This window comes from Callospermophilus lateralis, chromosome 17, assembly GCF_048772815.1.
Source record: "Callospermophilus lateralis isolate mCalLat2 chromosome 17, mCalLat2.hap1, whole genome shotgun sequence".
Lineage (NCBI taxonomy): Eukaryota > Metazoa > Chordata > Mammalia > Rodentia > Sciuridae > Callospermophilus > Callospermophilus lateralis.
Window position 1 is genome coordinate 60,438,301 of NC_135321.1, and position 6,574 is coordinate 60,444,874.

The window sequence follows — 6,574 nt, forward strand, 5'->3', positions numbered from 1 at the left end:
CTAACTCTCTAGGTTTGCTTTGGGAGATAACTTGTTTTGCTCCAATCCGCATTCCCTTTCCTTGACCCTCATCAATCGGATGCTCTAGATGACTGAATGGAGTTTTGAGTTGGACTTTTGTGTCCCCGTTGGAATGGGGCTGGATCCTAGAGCACTGGGGGTCGGGTGGTGGTGTTACTGTGAAATGCAAGTTGGATAAAAGGAGGACCTCTCGTCAAGGGTCCCAATGAGTGGCACACAGGCGCCTATCATGGAGAGGTTTCCCCTCAAAAAACCTATAAGGCATGGAAGTATTTTGAACAGAGAGTCACCAACAGATAAGAAGCAGAAAGTTGAACGCGGTGCATCACAGGTCTTGTTCAGCGTTGTGTAATCATCCAGAAAGGTGACAATGGATTTGGGCTGACAGTCAGTGGAGACAATCGTTCATTCTGTGAAAGAAGGTGGAGCAGCCATGCGGGCTGGAGTACAGACAGGTGATCGAATCATGAAGGTGAATGGAACTCTGGTGACTCATTCGAACCATTTGGAGGTGGTAAAACTAATCAAATCTGGTTCTTATGTAGCTCTCACTGTTCAGGGATGCCCTCCTGGGTCGCCCCAGATTCCACTTGCTGAATCTGAAGTAGAACCATCAGTCATTGGACATAAGACTTCCATCATGACATCCCCTCACTCACCTGGAGCATCTGGGAATATGGAGCAAATCACTAGTCCTGTGCTCATGGGGGAAGAAAGTAATGTGGTTCATAACCAGAAAGTAGAAATTCTGAGAAAAATGTTGCAGAAAGAACAGGAACGGCTACAGTTATTGCAGGAAGATTACAGCCGAACACCTGCCCAAAGATTGCTAAAAGATATACAGGAAGCCAAGAAACACATTACTCAGCTGAAGAGCAGTTATCCAAAGCCACAAGCTCTGCTCAGGATGGAGCTGTAGTTACTCCCTCCAGGCCTTTAGGTGATGCCTTAACAGGCAGTGAGGCAGAAATGGAGCCTGGAAATGAACTGGGCAGGACTGACTGGAGCAGTGGAGATGCATCTCGGCCTAGTAGTGACAATGCAGATAGTCCCAAGAGTGGCATGAAAGAGAGGATTTATCTAGAGGAAAGCCCAGAGAAAAGTTAAGCAATTCAGGACACTGACACGTAGTCACTTGTTGGGAGTCCCTCAACCTGTGTTGCACCTCATATAATTGGAGCAGAGGATGATGATTTTGGTACTGAACATGAAAAGATCAATGGGCAGTGCAGCTGTTTCCAGAGCATTGAGTTGCTAAAATCTCGCCCTGCTCACTTGGCTGTTTTCTTACACCATGTAGTTTCACAGTTTGACCCAGCAACATTGCTCTGTTATCCCTATTCAGACCTGTACAAACAGACCAATTCCAAAGAAACTCATTGCATCTTTCTTGAGTTTCATCAGTTCTTCCTGGATCGATCTGCACACCTGAAGATTTCTGTTCCTGATGAAATATCTGTAGATCTAGAAAAGAGGAGACCCAAACTTATTCCTGAGGATCTACATCACCACTATATCCAAACTATGCAAGAAAGAGTCCACCCAGAAGGTCAGAGGCACTTGGAAGATTTTCAGCAGAAATGTAGTATGGGACTGACCTTGGCTGAAAGTGAGCCAAGGGAGAATTTGGGAGAAGAGTGGGCATGCGCAGAACAGATCATTGCCAAAATTGAAGAAGTATTGTTGACTGCTCAGGCTGTAGAAGAAGAAAAAGAGTTCCACAATGTAGTATGTTGTTATTCTGTATATGAAGCATTTGGGAGTAAAAGTGAAAGAACCTCGAAATCTGGAGCACAAACGGGGTTGGATTGGATTCCTTCCAAAAATCAAGCAAAGTATGAAGAAAGATAGAGAAGGCAAAGAAAAAGGGAAGCAAAGAGGATTCCCTAGCATCTTAAGACCCCCAAGGAGACCAAGTCATCATGACAATAGTGCAATTGAAAGGGCCATGGAACTATAGAAGCCACTCCACCCTAAACATTTATCCATGCCTTCATCTGTGAGTCTGGAACCCCAGGACTCTGCTAAGGTGCGGCCATATGGCTTAGAAAATGAAGGAACAGACACTGGATACCTTTCTGCCAATTCCGTGTCCTCTGTGGCTTTAGGGTCCACTCTTTCCCAGGAAGTAGGGAAAGAAAATGTTATAGGATCAAAACAAGTTGGAGAAACACCAGCATCTGGAGACTCATTGGATGGCACACCTCATATTCCCAATACTATATTTGATTTCCCACCTCCTGCATTAGACCAAGTGCAGGAGGAGGAGTTTGAAGTAGAAAGGGTGATGGAACACAGGACACCAAAGCCCTTTAGAAAGTTTGACAGCATAGCCTTTGGAGAAAGTCAAAGTGAGGATGAACAATTTGAAAATAACCTAGAGACAGAGCCACCCAACTGGCAGCAGCTTGTTAGTAGAGAAGTGTTACTGGGACTCAAACCTTCTGAAATCAAAAGACAGGAAGTAATTAATGAATTATTCTACACCTAGAGAACTCATGTTCAAACATTGAAGGTTCTTGATCAAGTATTCTATCAGCGAGTATCCAGAGAAGGAATTCTTTCACCTTCAGAACTACAGAAGATTTTTTCAAACTTGTAAGATATTCTTCAACTTCATATTGGACTGAACAAATGAAGGCTATTTGAAAGAGGAATGAGACCTCTGAAATTGATCACATTGGGGAAGATCTGTTGACCTGGTTCAGTGTATAAGGAGAGGAGAAGTTGAAACATGCTGCTGCTAATTTTGCAGTAATTAACCTTTTGCTCTGGAAATGATCAAGTCTCTTCAGAAAAAGAAATCTCATTTCCAGACATTTGTACAAGATGCTGAGAATAATCCACTTTGTCCTCAGCTGAAAGATATCATTCCCACCCAAATGCAGAGGCTTACTAAATACCCACTTCTTTTGGATAACATTGCCAAATACACAGAATGGCCAATGGAAAGGGAGAAGGTGAAGAAAGCTGCTGATAACTGTCATCAGATCTTAAATTATGTAAATCAGGCTGTCAAGGAGGTAGAAAACAAATAGCACTTAGAATATTATCAGCATCACCTTGATGCCTCCAATTTGAAGTACCCAAATGTTGAAGAACTCAGGAATTTGGATTTAACAAAAAGGAAGATGATTCATGAAGGACCATTGGTTTGGAAGGTGAATAGAGACAAAAGTATTGATCTGTACACATTGCTGCTGGAGGACATTCTTGCTTTGTTCAAAACAGGATGATAGGCTGGTGTTAAGGTGTCATAGTAAGATTCTGGCATCTTCAGCTGATAGCAAACACACATTTAGCCTGTCATTACGTTGAATACAGTGTTGGTTCAAAAAGTGGCAACAGATAACAAAGCTTTATTCGTCATCTCCGTGTCAGACAACGGAGCCCAAATTTATGAATTGGTGGCACAGATAGTCTCTGAAAAGACTGTCTGGCAGGACCTAATCTACAGAATGGCTGCCTCAGTGAAGGAACAATCCACAAAGCCAATTCCATTACAGTCAACAGCTTTTGGAGGAGACAATGATGAAGAAGAACCACCAAAATTAAAAGTAGAACAGCATGGCATTTCAGTTACTGGTCTACAAAGTAAAGGCAGAGATTTGGGATTAGAGTCTCCCTTACTATCATCAAAACCTCAGTCTCATTCACTGAGTATCTGGGAAATCAGAGGTAGATGATCTTTTTTATGACTGAGAGACAGTTTGCAAAGGAACTGCATACAGATGGGACACTAAAGGAAAGTTGAGAAAATTATAACAATCCCAGATCCCACACACTTGCCTGTCTCAGAAGAATAGTGGGCATTGAATGTACTAAGGAATTTGGGTCTGTTGAAGCAGTTGCTGGTACAGCAGCTTGGTTTGACTGAGAAGAACATTCAGGAAGACTGGCAGTGTTTCCCAAGTTACAGGATAACCTCTCAGGGGGTGCAGGCAGATAGTGAAATCCAGAATTCTGAAAATACAAAGGCTTATCCTGGTGAATGACAGATGCCCTTTAGAACTGGAACTGTTGGTCCACGGACTTCAACTGAATCTTCTGCTCCACGGGATTCAGTGGTACTGGCACCCCAAGATAGCCAGGCAGGTAACATTTTAGTAAGGGACCACATGATTATGACCCCAGAGATGCCTGCCACAGAGCCAGAAGGGGTTCTTGATGAGAGTGGAGAGCACTTTTTTGATGCCCATGAAGCTCATAGTGATGATAATCCATCAGAAGGTGATGGAGCAGTTAAAAAGGAGGAGAAGGATGTTAATTTATGCATCTCAGGAAACTGTTTGATCCTTGATGGCTATTAAACAGTGCAGCAGAGCTCCACAGCTCAGGAGGTTCCTTCTTCATTGACCCTCCAGCCAGTGACAGGCATCCCTTCTATGGACTCCATTCACCATCAGCAGCATTCCCCCCAGAATGCTCATTCTGATGGGACAGGTTCGCCATTCACCCCAGAATTCCTGGTCCAGTGGCATTGGGAAACTATGGAGGATTCCTGTTTTGAGATCCAGAGCCTCTCCTCCTATACAGATTCACAAAGCCAGACCATGGAGTACATTCTTAAGATAGAGGCTGACCTTGAACACTTAAAGAAAGTGGAGGAAAGTTATACCATTCTTTGCCAAAGGCTGACTGGATCAGCCCTCATAGACAAGCACTCAGATAAAAGTTAAAGCTGAGTGTCCTGAAGGTGACTGCAGGTTGTTGGATTTTGAGCATTTGCCTTGTATCAACCACGTCCTGGTTCCAGTGTAGACACAGAGAGAGTGTGGCAGAGTATCTGCCTATGAACCACTTGGGGTTAGCCATGTCCCGAAGTGCCCAGAGCAGGACTAGTTCTTCACAGTCTGGCAGCTGCACTGGTCTGTCAGTGAGGGAATGTCTATTCTCTCACTCTCCTCTCCTCATTGTTGGAAAGTTGTTTTTATTCAGAACAAAAACCAAATGTATGGAGCTTTCGGTGTAGGACATGAAATTGTACCTAGAAGAAAAAGAAAATCAGATGTATTTATTTGACTTCATTCCGTATTTGAAAACACATTTTAATTTTTATTTTGCCTTGTTTTATTTTAATTGAGTAGTGAGAGTTCTGGCCCTTTGTATTTAGTACACCCAAGGATCAATTGCTTCTGAAGTGAAAAGGTCAGGATGGGGTATCAGGAGGTTGGGTAGAGAGGATATGAAGCAGAGAGAGGAAAAGCATCCCATATTCACTAGTTGTGTTCCATACCCTCTGCTGTGCAGCAGGCTGATTTTCTGAGGATCATCCCAAAGGCATGGTGGTCCCTATGTACAGAAGATGTGAGCTATGTGCTGCCCAGATGTTAGAGAGTAGTGGGCTTCCTCTCACCCTAATGCAAGCACTGCTTCTCTGAGCTGGGATATACCCCCAATTAACAGGAATCCTCAACATACTAAATAGCAGGCAAATGGATGTATTCTCTTCTGTTGTCATCTTTTCTAATGAGGGTTGTGATTTGGGAGGGAGAGGAAAGAAGATTTTTTATTCACCCCCTTCTCAGAGGGGCTGTGTAGCTACAGCAGGTCACCCCATCTCCAGTAATGTGTGGGACCTTTGGCAGAGCTTTAATAGGGCTCACAAAAAGTCAGAGCTGTCAACTAAAGAAAATGTTCACTTTACCTCTTCTAATGTTGTATTGTCTTGCATTGTTTGTGGTCCTTTCTTTCCTTTTCTTTTTATTTTTCCTATGTTTCTTTCCAGCTCTGTTATACTGTTGTGTTATTGTTTTTACCCTATAGATTTATATTGGTTTTATATATTTCTGAAATCCCTCCTATGTGGGGAAAGACAATGTTAACAGTCCCCAATATCAACAATACATCAACTATGAGCAAATTTTCATTATTAATACATTTATAGTTAGTCTCTATGTCTAGAGATGTTATATTCAATTATTATTTAAAATATAGTCATAAGTTTCATAAAAGGCATACTGTTTCTGGTGATGTTTAGAGATCTGAAGGTTGGGCGTAGGACGTTAAGGGGGAAAGGTGTAAAGGTATGGGGTTAATCTATCTTAGCAACCTTGGAGAAAAACTCTAATGAATAGACAGGAGATAGTTTATGAAAGAATGCATAAAATCAAACTCCTATATGTATTTAGAAAATTACCCAAAGTAAAAATAGTGTAAGTTAGGTTGTTGAAAGTGGAAGAGAAGGTGGAAGAAAAAAATATATAAAGGAAAGAAACAGAAAAAAGAGACAGGGAGAAAGAAAATAAGAGAAAAAAGGGAGGAGGGGGGCATAAGCAATTCCTCTATATTATATTATTCTGGTATTTCAGTTCTTAAAGTCCTATTTCATGCAAAGTTCTTGGTTTCACATATGGTGGGGTTGTGAAGATCAGAGGGGGAAGGGTAGAGGAAAATAGATGAGAAAACAACAGAAAAAAGAAAAAGAAAAAAAGTCTCTTAGAATTTTGTTTTCTTTTCTTTCAGTAGGTGGTGTTGTCTATTCCAAGCTTGAGTCTCTGCCCTCAGGGTGGTGGAGGTAACAAGTGTGAGAGGGCCTGAGCTTCTGCCTGGA

General features: G+C 42.2%; 1 pseudogene; it reads left to right on the plus strand.

Annotated features, from left to right (window-relative positions):
* The first annotated feature begins 226 nt into the window (after positions 1-226).
* LOC143382858 (rho guanine nucleotide exchange factor 12 pseudogene) lies at positions 227-4,700 on the plus strand (annotated as a pseudogene).
* The last annotated feature ends 1,874 nt before the right edge of the window (positions 4,701-6,574 follow it).